The sequence below is a fragment of the Lathyrus oleraceus genome, chromosome 5, assembly GCF_024323335.1.
Source record: "Lathyrus oleraceus cultivar Zhongwan6 chromosome 5, CAAS_Psat_ZW6_1.0, whole genome shotgun sequence".
Classification (NCBI taxonomy): domain Eukaryota; kingdom Viridiplantae; phylum Streptophyta; class Magnoliopsida; order Fabales; family Fabaceae; genus Lathyrus; species Lathyrus oleraceus.
The window spans coordinates 545,387,415-545,410,228 of record NC_066583.1 but is presented as its reverse complement, the minus strand read 5'-3'; the positions used below and the strand labels follow the sequence as shown (position 1 = coordinate 545,410,228).

The 22,814-nt window shown below is 40.3% G+C and overlaps 1 pseudogene; it reads left to right on the top strand.

Moving 5' to 3' along the window:
- The first annotated feature begins 11,693 nt into the window (after positions 1–11,693).
- The window catches only part of LOC127081972 (uncharacterized), a 110,579-nt pseudogene continuing 99,458 nt past the window's right edge, over positions 11,694–22,814 (top strand).

Sequence of the window (22,814 nt, the reverse complement as noted above, 5' to 3'; positions counted from 1 at the left end):
ACATAAAGCATATTCCCTACACGGGCACGTAGGTATTTAATCACCTTCCACCTTGAATATCCGAAAAGCTCCTGCAATTATGATATTCAGGTTCAAGAAGATTAAATAGGGGCAGCTGTTGTACCCCAAATTTGCCCTTCCCTTTTCTCACCCATTAGTCCAATCACTTGATCAGAAGATCACTTGCATACATTCATAATTCACCCACATGCATCATTCCTCATGGATTTAGATAAAACTTGGGCTAACAAAGCTAGGGCTTGTGGGGATATCAAAGCCCAAGGACCATGTCACCAGCATGGGGATGTGAAACCCTAATTCCTCAAGACCTGGTCTCATGGAGTTTCCTAGGCCTTATCCTGGCCTTCAAAACCCTAATGCATGTTCACATACTGGAAGGGTGATAATTGGAACTTATGGCTTGATTCAAGAGATGTGCTTGAGGGGTAAACCTCAGGGAAACCCTAACTTGGGAGATGGTGAATCAGATGAACTTGGTGGCATAATTGTGCATCCATGACCCCTCAATCTTCACCTTTTATCAATATGTTTGGCCTAACCCTACTTTGGTCTCCTATGGGCATGGGTCTTGGTCTAAAGCCATGATATTGATTATGTGATTGTTGTTACACCTATGGTCTTAGTCATCCAAACCACCAGTCTTCTTGTGTCACAAGCCATTGCTAATTATGCCATTTGATTCATGGACATCCCACTCAAACCCTAGTCTTATACCCTCATTTCATGCCATATCAAGCCATTTCAATTCATTTCACATCATTCTAAACCATCATACATGATTCTACACAATAAAATAAAAAATTTGACATTTTGACCAATTGTTGACTTTGGTCAACAATTGACTTTTTGGTCAAGTTTGACCAAAGTCAACCCAGTGCCCTAATGCCCTAAAATTTCACCCTAATCATCAATCCATTGTCCATTTACAAGAAAAACACCAAAAAAATGAATATTTACAAATTGTTGACTTTGGTCAACGGTTGACTTTTGGTCAACTTTGACCAAGGTCAACCCTAGATCCTTGGTCATCCCTAATCACTAAATGACTAGTCCTAACTCTCATTTTATCCTTCATGTCCATGGTATCTTTGGTTTAACCACTTGAACTTGATTTCTTCACTTTAATGCCAACATGCTTGGTCATGCCTTGAACATTTGGAGATTTTGCCTTGCCAATTAACTTCCATCCTGCTGCATCTGCCCTATTATACCAACCTGCTGCAATGCCAAACCTGAATAGACCAAAGTCATAACCAACATAAAAGCCAAGCCATGAAGTGTGGCTAACATGCCATGAACTAGAGCCATGAGTTGTTGTCAATATCAAAGCCAAAACCTCATGTGAACATGAACCAGCAAAACCATTGCAAGGTGCAACACGAACCAAGGCAATGCCTTCTGCAGCTTCACAACCAACCATGGCCTACTGAACTCCTAGCCACAATACACCTAAGTCAGCCCTGCATACAAGTCAGAGATTGCCATAACTCGACAAGCATGATCCTATGAGAACCTAATGCACAAACAAGGGTAGGATTAAACCAAACCTTGAAGCCTAACCTGATTTGAAAGGCATGATTTACCTGCTGCAGAATGAGTAATGCAAGCATAAAAATTGCATTTCTGCCTCACAACACAACTTGCCATGAAATCAGGCTAACAGTTCGAACAAGGAAGCATCAGTAAGGCACAACATGAGTAAACCTGCAAAACCACCATTGAGGCCTAATGCAGAATGAGCACAGTCACACATATATGAATAATACCTGCCATGTTTCTGCAGCATCAGACCGAGCAAGTAGCAAACCCTATATAATCCTACATGGATGCTTCAATAACAGGTTCATCAAGGCAACAAGCAGGTAAGAAATAATGAATAATAGTCCTGCAGTGAAGCCAATTACAAGTCAGTGGCATCATGACCCTGAACCAGTCCACAAAACATCAAGCAGAAACACCTGCATGATGCCTATCAAGCCTGTACATCAGAGTTGCAGACCTATTGTAAAACAAGACCATAAGAAATACTTAGATGTCACATACCTAACTTGGTCAATGCAACTCAAAATCCATTATTACATCTGCAACAATAGATGACCATTCATCTTGCTCAATGTAATATACCAAGGAAAAACATTACAAACCCAGTGCAACCTTCAGTACAACATGATCCAGTGTTTACAACAATCATCATGACATCAACTTCCAATCAACTAACCTAACACAACCTACATCTGTAGCCAACCATGTAACCCCTGCAATGACATAACCATAATACCTACACAACATAGTTCACACACCTTAAACTAATACCCTGTTCCAAGCCTGCATCAAAATGATTCCATTGTTAGCCACAACCAAACCAAGTGTGAGCAAGAATTGCCACAAGGTGATGAAAACAAGCAGATATCTATGCAAAGCAAATTCAAACCATGACCACTGGCTAAATGAATTTCCTGTTATGCAAAAGTTCTGCAGCAAAGCCAAGGAGGTTATAGGAAGCAAAGCAAAGGAATGAGTGCAAGCAGTGGAAGTATACATATGTGTGAGTTTGTAGAGCAAGGTTCAAAACATAAGAAAAAGAAGTAACATTCACTATAATGCGAATCATTGGCCATGGGCATTCAAAGATACCTGTTCAGCAGGTCAAGGATTAAAGAACAAAGCCAAATCCACTTAACTGGTAACCTGCAGCAGCCAGTTGAAAATAAAAATCATTCACCAACTAACATAACTATCACCAACTAATTGAGTCATTCCTAACTAACTGAGTCATCAATTAACTCAGTGAGTCAACATTAACCAACTCCTAACCACACTTACCTAATTCCTAACCTCACTCTAAAGCTAACAAGTTCCAAGCCTAGCCTCTATTTAAGAAACTCATCACTCACATTTTGAAGCCCCCTGCAATTTTTGCTTGAACCTGCACTCTCTCTCTTGCAATCTCTTCCCTCACCTCACCAGAGCTCTATTTCTCTCTCAAAAAAGCCATTGAAGCTTCACATTAAAGCTTCAATCTCGCTTGAGCTAAGCCACACTATTCCTAATTTCCATTGTTCTAAGCCAGAGAAAGAAGAAAGAGACGAAGCAACGAGAAGAAGAAGAGGCAATCAAGGTTAGAAAACTCACTGAAGAAATATTCCGATCGTCTTCTCCGGTATGTAATTTCAGTTTCAGTTGAGTTTTCTTGATTTGAGCTCACCAATAGGTAGTATTTGAAACAGAGAGTGGAAGCCCTATGGCTGTGAGGTTGGATTCGCATCGTATGTAACACCCTAATTTTGACCCTAAGATCCCTCATGGCATCAGGTTATTGCACAAGTGCACTGCCTCAAGGATCATAGCATGTTTGGCTCCTTAACCCTAGGGTTGGGACTTGTTTGAGTGTTTTGAGATCACCAAGCATGCTTATATTGTATATTATTGCTTTTCAAATGCCCATAACTTTGTCATAGAAAACCTAAATGATGCAACATTTGAGTCTATATTGACCAAATTGTAAATATCTACAACTTTTATATTGAAGATTTGTTCATTTGAAGCTTTTATCATAACGACCGAGGGGTTTGATTAAGCTTACTTTTGGTGAACTTTTTTAAAATGATTTGAACATGTTTTGTACTTGAATTTTCCCAGCCAATTTTGATCAATTTGCACATGTCAAATGATATTTTTCCCAACATTACTTTTGGTCCTTATTTCAATAGCTTTCCAACCATTACTCACAATTGTCCTTGGGATATACCATTTGGGAGTTTTGAATTTCTTTTCATTAATGTGCATTCTTGATATTTTGTGCTAAAACTTGGTATGCAAGCATTTCCCACTTCATGTGCATGTCCAAATGCCTTCTATGTGAACTCATCAAGTCTCTTCAGCCATCCATGGGCCTCTCACACGCCCACAAAGGCTCATGCATTCAAATTCCAATTTCCATGCACACGAGCAAAGTGTGATGAGAAGCCACATTCAGCTATAAAGAAACACCTCATGAGCTTCATTTCAGAACCTTTTGGAGATCCCAATTGCTACTGCACTGAAACCATAGCCCTCACTAAAGGAATCACTCATAATTTTTCAGACTTTCGAGCTTGAAATTCAATATCATTAGCTGAGTTTTAAAGCTAGATTCCTTAGCCAATCATCTTCCATACACTCAAGGATCAAAGAGGAGCAAATATCTTGGAGAATTCATGGCTAGAAGTTCATCAATTCAAAGGTATAATCTCAAACTTTTTGGATTTGAAATTCCTAATTCAATGTAGATTTCTTACGTTTTGGTGGTTCTCTGAAGTCCTCATACTTGAGGCAAGATTTTGATGCATTTAATTTGCCATTTCATGAACAATCCGTGTGGACACCATGATTTTCTCCTTCATCTTTCTCTCAATATAGGAAGAGTGAGGGAAATTCAATGGTACAATGATGATCTACATCACAAGAGGTTTATTTCCATGGCGTTGTTTTTCATTTTCATTGAGATTTATTTTCTGCAACTTTTGGCTGAAATTTGTTGCTTCACCAGAGAAGACGATGGTTTCCACCGCCACCACCACGTGTGTTACTCCCTGGCCCTTGGATCTTGCTTCCATGATCTAATCGTGTGCATCCGTTTTAACTACTTCATTTAATTCTTTGTGTGGCGTGTTTGACTTATGTGTAGCGTGCGCCATCAGATCTAAGCCATCCATAAGTGCCACGTCAATTAATTAACTGGATCATGTGGCTCAGGCTTTTTCGCTTATTTCATTTTTCTTTTTATTTTCTGTTAATTCATTTCATTTTCAAAAATTCATTAAAAATTCATTTGAAGTCAGAAAAATATGAGACCAAATCCAAAATTTTCCTTGAAAAATCTAGTTTCATATTATGATTTTTAATTATCTTTGTGACTTCATTTTATATTTTTTATGAATTACTTGGTTTTTAATGATTTTACTTCATTTTAACATACTTTTTGACTTTTAAAAAATACAACAATATTTTCATAGCATTTATGGATCACGATAAGTCAATGAAAAATAGTTTCAACAATTTCTTGTTTGTTTTGAGATTATTTGAGAGTTTAATTCATATTGTGCTATTTTTGGTTGTTTTTTAATTGATTTTAATTACTTTCTGATTTCAAAAATTTGTGAGAAAATTAGTCAAAGTTTGTTTGACTATGTTGAACCTATGAGAATTTAATTGGACTTTTTGAAGTTGATTTGAATTGAATTTGAGGTTCAACTTTGTTTGTTTATTTTTTATTTGTGTTTTCTTTTAATTCAAAAAATAACAAAAAAATATTGTGGACTTCTTGACTTGTTATATTGATTCTTCTTCTGTTTGGTGTTGATTGAGGTTGATTTGATTCAATTTTGATCAAATTCATTGGATCTTGTGGTTTGAAAATCCTTAAGGATCATCACCTAAAAAGATGAATGAATTTGATCAAGGATGAGTTATCCCTTGATCAATTGGGCTTGGTTGTTGACTTCTTACCCCTTCCCTTCCCTTTCATCTTTTTCCCTTTCTTTCCATCAATGGCCAATGAGTTAAAGTCTTGAGGTTGGTCTTGACAAATAGAAGTTTAACCTTCTTTGATCCAAACCAAATTCAACTTGATCCATGATCAAGTGAATTATTTTGTGTCAAAGATAGGTTACTTCTTGGTCAAACAAATTACCAAAAGTCAATACAAGGCCCTTCCCCTTTTGTTTGGCATGACAAGTTTATCGAGCTTGGCTTACTAGTCATGACCTCTAACTTGTGTTCTTTGCCTATATTCTTATTGACCGGCCTCAGATAGGTGTGACTACTACATTAGTCCACTTACGATTGCTTAACATAGCGCTACATTATCTTATGACAAGCTAACATAACTCTACTAACTACTAACTTTAATTTGAGCTTTTAATTTCTTGTCATTTACTTTTAATTTCATTTATTTCTTGCTCATTATTCATCTTGATTTTTATCTTTGCTCACTTGAGCACATATTTTATGTTTATGCCATTTTTCTTTTGCTCATTTGAGCCCACTATTGTATATAAATATATTGCTATTTTGTGTTGTTTTTGTTTGTTTTGATGTGAACCAAAATGCAAAAGGAGAAAGGACTTAGAATTAGGATTTACCCATGCTTAAAGGAGTTCAAGAGCAACTAGGCCTCATGCCTTTAGAAAGCAAAATTTGTTGAAGAGCAACTAGGCTTCAGGCCTTTAGAATGCTAAAATTCATAGTTGACTTCAAAGGACTTCTCCTCAAACTTATTCTTTGTCCATTCCCTTTATTGTGTTGTGAGCTTTTTGATGTGTGCTTTTGTGTGATAGGAACCTCATCTTAAGATTGTGAAAAGAGGACCATTGTCATGAGTAGCCAAGTTGAGAGCCAAGCCAAATGGAGATCCTAGGAGCTTGAATTCAAGTTATTGATTGCTTGTTTATGTGCTAAGTCCAAAGGAAAGGAGAATCTTGAGTCATCTATATGACTCCAAGAAAAGGAACTCCAAGGGTTATCTTTCCCCTCTTATCTTTGTATGCTTTAGGAATATCCCTTCTCTCTTCTACCCATTCTAACCAAGCCAAAAATCATTTTCAAAACTTTGACTTTATTTCAAATTAGAAACCTAGGCCTTAGGCCTTTGACTTTTCAAAACCATTTTCATAAATACTCATTGTAAATAAACTTTAATCCAACTTTGACCTCATTTTGTAAATAAATTTAACTTGTAAATATAATCCATTTCAAGTTGTTTTGTGGTTCCAATGGCCACTTGTTAAAACCTTTTCAAAAACATTAGTCATAGGTTTTTAGTTATCATAGTGGTTGATGTGAATCTCAACTCATCCTTAGTGTTGGATTATAAGCCTTCCATGATTATTATAGGGTTAATCCCTCACTAGCATGTTGAAGCCTTCCTCACATGGTGGATTGTTGGTTTAGGTTGAGTTTTCTCCCTTTGATAACAAAAGACCTTACGGCTTTTGATTAAAATCAATTCACCAATCTTTGAGATTTTTACACTGAACTACGAGGTTTTGATCCTCCTTTGTGATGGTACGTAGGCAATGGGTTCATCCATTCAAACAAAAAAAATTGTAAATATAATCTATTCTCTTCTGACCCCTCCAATCTTTTACACAAATCTTTTCACAAATACCAACCCATAACACCTATTTCCAAAAAGGGTTCCCTTAGAGTACTAAGGATGTTTTGGGTGCGTAAAACCTTCCCATTTCATAACCAACCCCCTTACCTAGATCTCTGACATTTTTTAGTTTTTGATTTGAAAAACTTCTTACTTGGCTTTTGTTCGCTTTTTAGCCTTTCCTTTGGACAAATAAAAGTGCGGTGGCGACTCGAATTGTATGTTGACTTTTGGTTTAGTAAATAAACCTAAAAGTAACGAAAACTCCGCTACAAAAAAGTGGCGACTCTGTTGGGGACTAAAACCTCTAGTGGGTTTAGCCTACTTTTTGCTTGTATGTGTTGTATGTTTATATTTATTTGGGGCATATTCTTGTGCAAATTTGGGATGAATGTATTGTTTGTAATGTATGAATTGCTTGATATATATATTGCTTATATGCTTGGTGGTTTCTTGTGAGATGAGTTCTATACCCGAGCTCGAGTGCACTTATGATAGGAGAATGACATAGTCTTGTTGGCTTGTGTGGAGTTATTCCTTAACAAGTTAACTTGCAAGTCCATTCACTTGGTAGAGGTCTTATTGGGATCACTAATGTCACACGAGTAGTCGTGGTTAGGCATTACTCTTTCCAATAGGAACCCCAGAAACCAAGGACCTTAGATACCTAGCCCATCTTGTCCTATTTTAGGACGTAGTGTGAAGGTCGTTCAAGTGTAAGACTTGATGCGATTGTCACGCGATACTACACTCATAAGAGTCCCTCTTGAGAATATTTTTAGAAGACGAGTAGTCGTTTTATCCGATAATATCCGAAAGATGGGATGATGACTATGGGAACCTTTTAGAACATGATTGTCAGGTTTAACCATAGTACACTCCCGTTGGGTGGTTCTTAACCGAGACTTCATGCTCGTGACTTACAACAAACCCGTGATTCGCGGTCGATCCGTTCTCGTATATCCTCAAAATCGATGGAACTTGGGTGTTGATAAGGTGTAAACCATAATCCACCAAAATGGATGATGGATATTGACGATGACTTGAGCCATCCCGTGACCTTTGTATGGTGCGACTTACTTGATCCTTGAGTGTGTTTGTTGCATCCATGCATCCATGCATTCATTCACATTCATGTCATCGACAATAAGATTTTACAAGGAACTTAAAGGGTCTATTTGCAAATTTTCAGACATGGATAAGCAAAGAAGGAATACGAAGAAGTACAGTTTCAGACAACCCGACTTGAGAGAGTTAAGGCGTCTGACATCTTATGTATTAGAGCCTTTGGAGTTCAAAGCTCGCCATGGGAAGCTTCTAGCTATTCTCTCTACCAAGGTGGATGAGGGTTTGATGAGTGAGTTGGTGCAGTTCTACGATCCTTTGTATCGGTGCTTCACTTTTCCGGATTTCTAGCTTTTGTCTACACTGGAGGAGTATGCTTATCATGTGGGTATACCTATTCTTGACCGATTGCGATTCAGTGGTTTGGAGAAGATTCCGTCTTCTCAAGAGATTGCTGACATGCTTCACGTGGAGGTATATGACATTTTTGCCAATATGAATACCAAAGGTGGAGTTCAAGGTCTCCCGTCTGATTTTCTGATGGCCAAAGCTACCTTGTTTAGGAAGGCCGTGAGTAAGGAAGCTTTTGAAGCCATATTTGTACTCCTCATCTATGGGCTAGTGTTATTTCCCAACATCGACAAATTTGTGGATGTGAACGCTATTAGGATTTTCTCTTCTCTTAATCCCATTCTGACTCTGTTGGGTGACACTTATTTCTCTTTGCATATAAGGAATGCAAAGGGTGGTGGTTCTACTGTGTGATGTCTTCCTCTGTTGTACAAGTGGTTTATTTCGCACTTGCCTCAGACGCTTTCCTTCAAGGAGAACAAGGGATGTCTACGGTGGTCCACGAGACTTATGTCTCTCACTAATGATGATATCTCTTGATATAATCATGTTTATAATGGCGTTAAGATTATTGATTCTTGTGGTGAGTTCTCCAATGTACCTCTTCTGGGTACATGTGGTGGAATTAACTACAACCCTGCTTTGGCTCGCCGTCAGCTTGGGTTCCCCTTAAAGGATAAACCTAAGAACATTTCGTTGGAAGGCTTATTCTTTCAAGAGGGTAAAGATCCCCAAAACTTGAAGGATAGGATGATCCACGCCTGGCGCAAGGTTCATAGGAAAGGGAGGAATGAGCTTGGTCCGAAGAACTGTGTTTCTTTGGAGCCTTACACCTCTTGGGTAAGGAAGAAAGCCCTCGAGTACCGCATGTTATATGAGTATCCGAGACCTACCCCTATGGTTATGGTTGGGCCTTCAACCCTCTCTAATCAAGGAGTAGAGGAGTTGAGAAACGAAGTCTGTTCACGTGCTTGGGTTCGTGAGCATGAGGAGCTTCTTCAATAGCTCAAGGATAAGGATGCAATCATAGAGTTTCTAGAGCATCAGGTTATTGATGAGCCCGGTGATGTGGTTACTTCTCTCCTGCCTCACTCGTCTAGGTTTTGGAAGAAGAGATATGATCAGCTTGCCAAGGAGAAGGCCGACATGGAAGCAGCTTATGAGAGAGAGGTGAAGAGGCTTCGTGCGACGTATCTTCTGATCTCGAAGGCTTTAGACGACAGCTTCTAGGGCTCCATAGGATGTTTATTCTCCCTTTCTCTTGTATTGTATTTGGTTACCGAGACTGTACTACTTCTTTGGTGTAAAAAGTTTCCAAATATTATATTACTATGAGTATTCCACATATGTCTTAAAAGGTTCAATATTTTCAAAACATTTGTGAATAGATCTTTATAAAGTTCCTCCGATAAAAAACAAAGCATATGCACGAGCATTGCATGCATCATATGCATAAGCAGGTTTTGGTTCCGAGCTCTTGACACAGTGGTTTAACTCTTTGCTCTTCATTTATTTTGAAGACAAGTTAACGCACCGGTACAACACTCGAGTAAATCATTTGAAGATCATGGAACACCTTGAGCAAGAGAACCAAGATTTGAAAGAGGAGATTGCCCGACTGACTGCCATGATGGAGTCAGTTCTTGTTGCACAAAGCCAAGCTTCTCCAACTCCTACAACTCCTCCCGCGAGGACTGTGATTTCTGAAGTGGTTACATCTACAGTGCATGCTGCCAACGCCCACTTCACTCTGCATCTGCCTGTTGGATTCCCTTGGGGAATGCCACCCAATTTTGTACTAGAGGGTTTCGCTCCCAGTTTTGCTTCTATGTCGGCATCTAGCCCGATCATGTCTGTGCCACCTCCCGTTGTGCACACTTTTCTGTGTGTAGAAGACACCATCTATCACTCTGAGCCATCTGAAGGCCCGAACGTTTATGAGAAGATGGATGAGATGAAGGACCAATTCCTTGAGCTGCGCAAGGAATTGAAGACGTTGAGAGGCAAATATCTGTTTGGGAAGTGTGCTGCTGAACTGTGCTTAGCACCCAATATGAAAATCCCAGTCAAAATTAAAGTGCCTGACTTTGAGAAGTATAAGGGAAACTCGTGTCCACTCAGTCATCTTGTGATGTATGCCCGCAAGATGTCGACCCAGACAGATAATGATCAACTAATGATTCACTATTTCTAGGATAGCCTGACAGGTGTTGTGCTCCATTGGTATATGGGGATAGAGAGTGAAAGCATCCGCACTTTCAATGATCTAGGAGAGGATTTTGTGAAACAGTACAAATACAACATGGACATGGCTCCGGACAGAGATCAGCTGAGGGCGATGTCCCAAAAAGATAAAGAAACCTTCAAGGAATACGCCCAGAGGTGGAGAGAATTGGCACCTCAGATAGTGCCACCCTTGGAGGAGAAAGAGATGACAAAGATCTTTCTAAAGACTTTGAGCTCTTTCTATTATGAGTGCATGATTGCTAGTGCTCCCTCGGACTTTACCGAAATCGTAAATATGGGGATGAGGCTAGAAGAGGGAGTCCGTGAAGGACGTCTGTCCCGCGATGATAAGTTGGCACAGAAGTATGGAGGATTTTCCAGGAAGAAGGAAAGGGAGACTCATGTTGTTTCTTCCCATAGCAAGAAAATACCCTCTGTGAGGAGGAAGGAAGTGCAACCCGTCGTCAACCAACACCAGGTAGCTCATATAACACCTACTTTCAGAGAAGCTCAACAACCACAATAACAATCTCGTCAACAACAACAGGCCTACTAGCCTCGCAACAACAACAATAACACCAGCAACTATGAGAGGAAGAGGGTGACTTTTGACCAGATTCCTATGACCTATGATGAATTATATCCTTCCTTGATTGATAGGAAGTTGATAACTCCATGTGATCCTCCTGCTGTGCCAGCCAATCCTCAATGGTGGTACAAGCCCGAACTTCATTGTGTGTATCATTACGGTGCGCCCGGACATGATGTGGAGAACTGTTTTCCTTTGAAGACCAAGGTGCAAGACCTTGTGAGGAGTGGGATACTATTCTTTGAGGATGTAGGTCTGAATGTTAAGAAGAAGCCATTGCGCGAGCATGGGAAGGAATCTGTCAATATGGTTCAGGGTTGCCATCGCAAGTATAAAGTCCTTTATGTCAATGACATAAGGCAATCCTTGGTGGAAATGCATAGGCTGTTGTGTGAGCATAATCATTATGAGCACGATCATGATAGGTGCATTGTGTGCACTGTTAATGAAAGAGGATGCCGCAAAGTAAGAAAGGACATCCAAGAGATGCTAGACCAAGGGATGATTGAGATACTTCAAAATCGTAATGAGGACGAAGTTGAATTTATCACTCCTGTGATCAAAATTCCTGATCCTGTTGTCATTAAGTATGATGGCAGCAAGAAGAAGGTGGTGCCAACTCTTGTGATAAAGCCAGCGGGCCCTGTACCGTATGTGTCAGATAAAGCGATCTCGTACCGTTATAATGTTGTTATGCTGGAAGATGGGAAGGAGGTGTCGTTGCCCTCGACCTCTGTGGTAAGCATATCCAATGTAAGTGGAGTGACCCGTAGTGGTCGTGTTTTCTCGGCTCATTCGAAATCCCATGAAGACGTCGTGAAGAGAGATGTTGTCAGTTTTGCCGGTCCCGTGGGGACTTCTTCTTCAAATCATTTTATTCATGTTGTGAAGGGTGTTGACCCTGTTGTTGTCAAAGCTGATAAAGCTCCTATCCTGGTTGGCCAGTCTGGCATGTTGAGAAAGGATGGTGATGAGATGCTGAGGCTCATCAAGAGGAGCGAATACAATGTTGTGGAGAAGTTGCTTCAAACTCCATCAAAGATATTTGTCCTATCTTTGTTGATGAATTTAGAGCCACACCGTGAAGCGTTGCAAAGGGTGTTGGACGTGGCATATGTGGATCACGATGTCACGATTGAATAGTTTGATAACATTGTTGCAAATATAACTGTCTGCAACAATTTGAGCTTCTGCGATAATGATCTTCCCGAGAAGGGAAAAGACCATAATTTGGCCTTACATATCTCTATGAATTGTAAAGATGATGCCCTGTCCAATGTGTTGGTGGAAACAGGGTCATTACTTAATGTATTGCCAAAGTCCATTCTTGCCAAACTTTCATATCAGGGGCCTCCCATGAGGAAAAGTGGAGTGGTAGTAAAAGCTTTTGATGGATCGCGTAAGACTGTGATCGGTGAATTAGACCTCCCGATCAAGATTGGACCTAGTGATTTCCAGAGCACTTTCCAAGTTATGGACATACATTCGGCATACAGTTGTTTACTTGGTAGACCATGGATTCATAAGGCAGGTGCCGTGACATCCACCCTACACCAAAAGTTGAAGTTTGTCAAGAACAAGAAGTTGGTGGTGATAGGGGGAGAGAAGGATCTCTTGGTCAGCCATTTATCTTCCTTTTCCTACATTGATGTTGAGGATGAGGTTGGAACTCCATTCCAAGCCTTATCTATTGCTGAGCCTTCTAGGAAAGGACTTTCTTCAGTTGTCTCCTACAATGACGCAGAGTTGGCCATCGAGTATGGCGCAACTAATGGCTTGGGGAAAATGATAAAGGTGGAAGATAATAAATCTCGGGCTGGTATAGGGTATTCTTCCGGTGTTTCTAATGATCTTGGGTTGTTTCCGAGTGGAGGTTTCATCCACACCAATGAAGATCAAGAAGCTGCTGCCATCATTGAAGAAGATGAAGAGGAAGACCTCGACAACTTTGTCATACCTGGCGGGATCTGCAATAATTGGGTCGCTGTTGATGTTCCAACAGTTATCCATAAGTCAACGTAATATGTTCATTCTTGTTTAAAAACCCTTCTCCCATGCCAAAAGGAGAAGTGAAGACATTGTTGGCATAATTGATTAATACAATAATATTCATTCAATAATCGCATGTTAAATGTTTGTTTTCCAAATTATTTTTTATTTTGCTTTTCGCATGAAATTGGTGATCACCATAAAACCCTAAAAAAGAGAATAAAATCAATCTTTTCATCTTCATAATGATTTGCCTAGTTTAAATTCTGAAATCTCTTTTATACTCAAAATCATTATGTAGGTTAATCAAACCCATTGAACATAATGATCCAACACCATCTCCCAACTTTGAGTTCCCTGTATTTGAGGAAGAAGAAGATGATGTTGAAGAGGTTCCTGATGAGATTACCCGTCTGCTTGAGCACGAGGAGAAGATCATTCAGCCACATCTTGAGAATCTGGAAAAAGTCAACTTGGGGTCTAAAGATTGCATTCGTGAAGTGAAGATTGAGGCACTCCTTGAAGAGTCTGTTAAGAAGGGGTTGATTGAGTTGCTACGAGAATATGTCGACATCTTTGCCTGGTCGTATAAAGACTTGCCTGGTCTAGGTACTGATATCGTGCAACATTTCTTGCCGTTGAAGCCTGAGTGTGTGCCTGTGAAGCAAAAGCTCGGAAGAACTCATCCTGATATGGCAGTGAAGATTAAAGAAGAAGTTCAGAAGCAAATTGATGCGGGGTTTCTGGTGACTTCTACATATCCTCAATGGGTGGCCAATATTGTGCTTGTGCCTAAGAAAGACGGAAAAGTCCGAATATGTGTGGATTACCATGATTCGAATAAAGCTAGCCCAAAAGATGACTTTCCTCTACCACACATTGATATGTTGGTAGACAATACGGCTAAATTCAATGTCTTTTCATTTATGGACAGATTTTACGGTTATAATCAGATTAAAATGGCACCCGAGGATATGGAGAAGACAACATTCATCACACCTTAGGGAACATTCTGTTATAGAGTGATGCCCTTCGGTTTGAAGAACGCCGGAGCCACGTATCAACGTGCTATGACTACTTTGTTTCATGACATGATGCACAAGGAAATCGAGGTGTATGTCGATGATATGATTGCAAACTCGAAAACAGAAGTTGAACATGTAGAACACTTGTTGAAGCTTTTCCAGTGTTTGAGGAAGTACAAACTCCGCTTGAATCCGAACAAGTGTACATTTGGAGTCCGTTCCGGCAAGTTATTGGGCTTTATTGTCAGCGAGAAAGGTATTGAAGTTGATCCTGCCAAGGTCAAAGCAATACAAAAGATGCCTGCGCCCAAAACTGAGAAGCAAGTCCGAGGTTTTCTTGGCCGCTTGAATTACATTTCGAGATTTATATCCCACATGACTGCCACATGTGCGCCTATATTCAAGCTCCTCTGGAAAGATCAACGTCATGATTGGACCGAGGATTGCCAGAAGGCCGTTGACAGTATCAAAGAGTATCTGTCCGAACCTCCGATTCTGTCTTTGCCTGTTGAAGGGAGACCATTAATTATGTATTTGACTGTGCTTGATGATTCCATGGGTTGTGTCCTTGGTTAGCAAGATGAATCAGGAAAGAAAGAATATGTAATATACTACTTGAGTAAGAAGTTCACCGACTGTGAGTCTTGGTACTCAATGCTTGAGAAGACATGATGTGCTTTGGCTTGGGCTGCTAAGCGTTTACACCAGTATATGTTGAATCATACAACTTGGTTGATATCCAAAATGGATCTGATCAAGTATATCTTTGAGAAGCCTGCTTTAACTGGGAGGGTTGCCCGTTGGCAGATGCTGTTATCTGAGTATGATATTGAGTATCAAGCTCAAAAAGCCATTAAAGGTAGTATCTTGGCTGACCATTTGGCACATCAACCAATTGAAGATTATCAGTCTGTGCAATACGACCTCCCTGATGAGGAGATTCTATATTTGAAAATGAAAGATTATGATGAGCCTACGCTCGATGAAGAGCCAGAGCCTGGTTCCCGATGGGGTATGGTGTTCGATGGTGTAGCACCTCAAATTTGCACACCCCATCCATGCATACATTTTCATTTTTAGGTCACTAACATCACATTAACATTACCTTATCATTGCATATCATGGTGTATCTTATCAGTCAAGAGTGGTATCAGGAGAATTCATCTGTGCAAAAGGCAAGGGTTTTTCTTGAGATAAAGGCCCTATGGTTATTCTAGAGAGCTTATGTGAACCCAAGGTTCATTTTGAAGCAACTTGACCAAGTGTTAGAGGCTCAAAGTCCACAGTACAGTTTCAGGTCATCTGGGGCCCATAAAACTCAACTACAAGTCAACTGAGGGCTAGGAGGTGGAGAAATGGTTTGAGACACTTAATTCATGTCCAAAAGAGGTTTAATCAACATGTCAAACATCTACCTTGAAGATTTTGAGGCCAAATCAAAAGTTTCCCAAAATGGAAAGTGACCTGTAATTTCAAGTTTCCAAAAATGGCAAGTTTTTGGACCACTTTCGACTTGACTTTCCAACATCAAAGAAGCTTCAAATGAAATTTTGTCCAACATGAAAGTTTAAGATCTTTCTCTCCCATTTCGAAAAAGTCCAAGATCATGAGCATCTGATGAATGGTTAAGGAGATATGATCAAATCATTGCCAAGTGTGCATGGAACTTCAAAAGGCCATAACTTTTGACTCGTAACTCCAAAATGAGTGCCTCTTTTTGCATATTTCTTATCATGGCATGTATTTTCCAAATCATTCATCACATTGCATGAAATTTTATCACATCACCATTTGCTCATTCATGCTTATTTTGGAGGGAAAATCATGAATTTGAATTTGGTGCATCATATGAGCTTTTTAACCATTCCAACATGTTCATGAGATGGGTTTAAGTGAAATTGCATGGCCATGTGGTACTGTTCACGTGGAATTGCCACGCATGAGGTGAAAATTCCAATTTGGTCATACACCTCTTTTCTTCTTAAAATTTCATTAGCCAAGCCTAAGCATGATTAGCAATGTGATTAAGACATGGTATAAAAGACTAATCCTAACAGAATTTCTCACAATTCATGATTCTAGATCTAGATTCAAACTTTCCCTCCAAAATTTCTCTCCACCATATTTCAAATTTTTTCCACACAACACTTGACTTTTCTTGCATATTCTTGTTCTCTGATCACCATTTGGTAGAATTCAAGCTTTGGTTTGAAGGAATTGGTGAAGAATCAAGCAAATCCATACATGAACATGAACATGGAGTTTTGAAGATTTAGCTAGATCCAAGCCTTTCCAAGAGTTGATTCGTGCTTCAGATGTCATAAAAAGGTTGCTAGAGCTGATCTACACACTTGCAAGGCCTTGAACACGCTACTGCCATTGTTGGAGCTTCAAGAGGTGTGATTTTCGAATGTCTTAATTCATGATTCTATGCATATGTTTAGATAGATCTTTGATTGCTGAGCATGCTGATGTTTTTAGAATTAAAAATTATGCAATATTCATGGAGATATGGTGATTGGAAGTTTTGAATGCAAATATGTTTTGAATCGATTTGCACGATACATGTTGTGTTAGGCTAAGATGATGATAGATTTGAATTCCTCATGTTGTAAGCTTTCAAATGGTGTACGTATTAGCGAATTCTGCAAAAAAATTGTTGGTGACCACTGTTTATCCACCGTCTTCATGAAGAAGACGGTGGTTTCCACCCTTGCGCCGCCGTGCTGCATAATCCTAGGGCTTGCCTGGTTCAAGCTTTCAAAAACCACTGTGGAAGCACCTTTAACCATAGCCTCGTGTGTTCGAACCTTCGGCGTAGCGTTTCAATTTTTATTTCACTTTGACCTGGCGCTTGCATGGCTCTCTTGTGGCACTTCTATTGGACCATGCTTCATTGACTCATCCACGCAAGCTTGACTATTGATGTGGCTAGCCACATCAGATTAGTGGAACTGTGCGTTTTGGAGGCGCGCCTTGAGCCTCTAGTTCCTCAGTTCGAATCCACCTTGTGCCATTTCCAATTTCCATAGTCATTTCATATTTCATTTCAATATTTTCATGTTATTTCAATTTTTATTTCATTTTTATTCATGTACTTCAAAAAATCATAAAAAATATAAAATGAATCCAAATCACTTCCAATTTTTTTCTCCTAATCATGTGTTTGTCTAGTATTTTATGGTGTTGATTTTATGATTTTACCATGTCTGGATTTTTAATTATGTTGAATTAATTGAACATGTAACAAATGGACCATGCCTCATTCAAATTGATGTGAAATGCTCAAGAATGATCCAATTGCCATGAAATTTTATATGATGATTCCTAACATGTTGTAGGATGTTTGAGATTTTATTTGGCATTTTTAGCATTTTCCTTCTCTGTTTGGGGCACATGATTGTATGGTGTGACAATGTGTGTCACACAATTTGATGTTGATCTTATTCATTTTCATTGCCTTGCCAATTTAGCTCCTCTGTTTACAATTTTTGGCATGATGATTATGTTTGACATGTTATGTGCACATAAAAATTTCCAGAATTGTTTGAGTCATTTCTGTTTTAATATGGAATTTTGATTCTTGTTGACCAATTGTGTGCACCTTTTGCTTGCCTTTCCTTCTCTTGGTTGAATGATGACCTTGCTTAATGCTTTTGATTTGGTCCTTTTTAGGACATGTTCTTACTTGTTTAAATATGCTACATGTTGGGAATTGGTTGCTGTTTTGACTTTTTGCCTTACCTTTGACCCTAGCCTTGGTGCTAGTGGTTTGAACTCACATTTGAGTTGTGTATTTCAGGATCAAGCATCCAATCTCCATGGTTGATGTTGCCTCATCACTTGAGCTTTGATATTTGCTTTGCTTGCTAACATTTGATTGTGTTGTAGGTCTTTTGGTGGTGGATTCATTTGAATGAGTGCTCTTATGACTTTCTTGTTGTGTCTATTGGAATCACTATTGTTTGTCTGTTGACTGTTTGTCTGAATACCATACTGATTGTTTGGTTGTTTACACAGGTACATTAGCTGCTTAAGTTCATTACTTGAACTTTGCTTTGCTTGTGGTTGGCATACCACTTAGGTAATGACCTCTAACTTCATGTAGTCTGGAAGTCCTGCTATCTTGGCAGGCACCTGTCTGAAGCCCTCCTTAAGAGGCAATGTTTGTGATTGTTTACTTTTGTGCCTTGTACCTCAAGTCCTCCTAAGTGAAGAGGCAATTGGTAGATAAAAGGGATTTGCAATCAATCACCTGCTACTCAGTTGAGTCTTTCATCTTGCTCGCACTACATGCTGATGCATTTGAATAAACACCCAAGATCCCTGTATATAGAGTCAGTCATGTGGAGTAGAGTTCCTCATTCTGGACTCCCACACCTTCATTGATTGAAGCTCACCCAGGCCTGGGTTAAGAGCTATGAGGTCTTACCCTCATTACCTTTTCATCTGCTCACCCTGACGGTCAATGTCAGTGGTTAAGAGCTTCATCAGATACCCCTTCCAGTTGGCTTGTTTCTCGAGGTTGACATGACCCCTTGACTAAAGCCCAACCTTGTGTGAGCCAATTGTTTGCATATAGTGTGTGATACCTGTGCTTGTGATTGCTTATTTGCTGTTTAGGCTAGCTTACTTCCTGTGCGAGTTAGGTTCTGATTAGAGACCACAACTTAGGGATGTTATGCATGACAACTTCTAGGCTCGAGTCGTAGTCTCCCTAGTAGCTTGTTATCTCCCTAGTCTCTGGTTAGGATAGAAGTTTTCTCCCTGTTAAGGGGAACTACGTCGCCCTTATCCTCATACCAGATGAGGTATGTAGGCAGGAGATTGAGCTGACCTCTCCGGGTAACCTTTTTGTTTTGTTTGTTGTTTGTTTGGAGTCTGACATAAGTCCAACGATTGGCAGTCGGTTTCCTGTGTGTGTTTGTTTGTTTGGAGTCTGATGTAAGTCCAGCGATTGGCAGTCGGTTTCCTGTGTGTGTTTGGTTGTTCGGAGTCTGATGTAAGTCCAGCGATTGGCATTCGGTTTCCCGTTTGTTTGTTTGTATGGAGTTGGATATAAGTCCGTTGATTGGCATTCCGTTTCCAGTTGTGTGTCTTGTTTGACGTCTCAGCGTATCCTTTCAGTGTTTTGTTTGGCGTGCGTTAGCCGAGCTACGAGTGCTCTGATTCTTACTGTGGTTAGAGAAGATACGTATGCATAGGATGCGATGTCCTAGCAAGCACATTTCCTGTCCCCCCGAACTACGTTGACTCTGATGTTTGTTTCTGAAAAACTACGTTGGACCAGGATGCGACATCCTGCCGAGTTACCTTCTTCCGTCTTTCATCTGTGTTTCTATTCCAGTTTTGTGCAGTTTTGAGCAGTTATTTAACAACCTTATTCTATTCTTTTGAGCGTGGATCCCGTCGAGTACGATGGATGCGTAGGGGTGCTAATACCTTCCTTTCGCATAACCGACTCCCGTACCTATCAATCTCTGGTCGTGAGACCATTCCTTTCCAAGTTTACTTCGAGCATTTCCTTTCCCGCCTTTGGGATACATAACGCACGGTGGCGGCTCTGTTTATTTTTCCCGCCGGTTTTCCGCGTAATGTGACAGCTGGCGACTCTGCTGGGGACTAACAGAGAAGTCGACCTCTTGCTGGTCCATCTTCCCTAAGCGAGTCAATCCTAGCGCTCTTTAGGATGCTTGTGGTTGCTTTTACTGCTTTATTTATTGCATTTATGATTATGATGTGATTGTATATACTTGCATAGATGTTTGCATTCATCATATTATTATTATGCAGGCTGTGTATCTGTTTCTCTGTGGGGTGGGAATCACAAGAGGTAAAAGGCCCAATACCCAGGCTATGAGTGAACTTTAGGACACCTAGGAATAAAGTGATTCATGGGAAGCGGGTGGTATAGCGCCACTTAGCGGAACATGGTATCACGAGCAGTTCAGATCCTGATGGGGTATTATCGTTGCATACATCTGGTGTGTATATGATGATATTCATGAAAGGGTTGTTTATCCTGCGTTTCTCTTATTCTTACCCTGGCCTAGATGACACCCGTGAGTGGGGAGGGATTGAATCATTTGCAGGTACGGATGGTGACTATGGTTCAGTTAGACTTATGGATATCTATCTCTGACACGTCGGAATTCTGTCCGTGATATCTATCAGCGGGTTTCGTTTATTTCGGATCCCCGGGTTGAATTCGAGGATACTTGTTCAGAGGATCTAGTTGTCATCCGTTCAATGGATGTTCCTATGATGATGGTGGGATATTCTCTGTTCCGTTTATTTCGGAACCTCGTGAGTTGGATTTATGATGATTTGGGCCCTCTGATGACTGTGATTAGTCCAGAGACAGAGCTTCAGTACAGTTGATCTTCAGATGACTTGGAGGATACACAGTGACTTGCATTCATGCATCTGCATCATTCCCATTTCATATTCATCTACATCCAACCCATGTTTATCCGTGTTCAGGGTCCATTTTGATTGAAATTCTGGCTGAGAGACTTCCTGAGACTTCCTAATGTCAGTATCTAACCTTCGGCCGAGGATATTGGTTCCTGTAGAACTACATCGGAGGCCTGCAAACTACAATGAGAACGCCAGGTGCGAGTTCCATTCTGGGGCACCCGGACATAACATTGATGGTTGTAGAGCTTTTAAGCATGCCGTCCAAGATTTGGTGGATTCTAAAGCCATCAATTTTGCACCGACACCGGATGTTAATGCTAACCCCGTGCCGATGCATGGTCCTATGGGGGTGAGTGTGATGTCAAAGGACAAGGGAAAAATGGAGGAAACGAATGGGGATCAGTTAAGAACTCCAATGTCTGTGGTCCAGAGACATCTGATGAAGAGTGTAGCTTTCCCTGGTTGTGATAATTGCTGTGCGGCTGTCGCTACAAATAGGTGTGTAATGACGAAGGTGGAAATGGATGATGAAAAATGTGAAACACCATGTCTGGCAGTCAAAACCGTCGAGGTGGAGAAGGCCATCTATGCTGAGAAAGAGAAGAAGCTGTCCATTTCTTCTTACAAACAGGCTATGAAAGTGGTGAAGAACGGAGAAGCCCTAGGCTGGGGTAAGATCATAGACATTGTGGTGAAAGCAGATATGTTTAGGGTTGGCTATCAGCCATATCAAGATTCGTCTAGACAAAACAGAGGACGTCGTCAACCGTTCCCGTTCATCAGTGCTGGGATGCTAGACCCAGGTCACGCCTATGCGGTGGGTGAAGAGATTGACAGTGACTGCGAGCTTGACTCGTGGATAAAATCGTGCGTACCAGGAAACTTGAAGGCCTCGAAGATCATCACTGTCACTCATCCTGAAGAGTAACATTTCTATTTTTCAATTCAGTTTGCATGAAAGCCATACGTTTTGCCCGAAACGTAATGGTCCATTGTAAGGGCCACCTCATGTGTTTCATTTTGCAACATTTTGCATCATTAATAAATGGATGTTTTTGTAGTAAAAGCGGTGCTCCCTGTTTTTCATTTCTTTTTTGCAGTTTTAAAAAATAAAAAATAAAAGTGGCAATGTTTATTTTCATTTTTCTTTCCTTTTGATTTGTCTTGTTCCGACCTCAAAAGTGACTATTCTCCTGATCTCATTGATAACAATTCGGTTACACCTCTGTATGACTTCGACAATCCGATCTATCATGCCGAAGAAGAAGGCGAAGAAGAATGTGATCTGCTGGAAGATTAGCCAGGTTGTTGAGACAAGAGGAGAAGGTGATTCAACCGCACGAGGAGCGAGTCGAGATGGATAATCCAGGCACCGGGGAGGTCAGAAAGGAAATGAAATTTGGGGCCGCTTCAGAGGCAAATGTCAAGAACAAAATGGTAGCACTTTTAAAGAGTGTGTTGATATCTTCGCCTGGTCGTATCAAGATATGCTAGGGTTGGATACCGATATCGTTGTGCACAAGCTACCATTGAGAGAAGACTATCCTCCAGCGAAGCGGAAACCGGTGCTGAAAAAGGATGAAAAGGTGAGAACATGTGCGGACTACCGAGATTTGAACAGAGCTAGTCCGAAAAGATGAATTCCCGGTACCTCACATCGATGTGTGGGTAGATAGTATGGCTCAGTTCTTAGTGTTTTCCTTCATTGATGGTTTGTCTGGCTATAATCAAATTGAAAGGCCGCCAGATGATATGGAGAAAACAATGTCCATCATACCATGGGGCACCTTCTTGTTATAAGGTGACGCCAGTCGGTCTCAAGAATGCCGGAGCCATGTATCAAAGGTCTATGGTGACTTTGTTTCATGATATGATTCATCATGAAATTGAATGCTATGTTGATGACATGATAGTGTAGCACCTCAAATTTGAACCTCTCATTTTGTACATTCATTTTCATGTTTAGGTCATTAGCATTGCATTGTCCACTGCA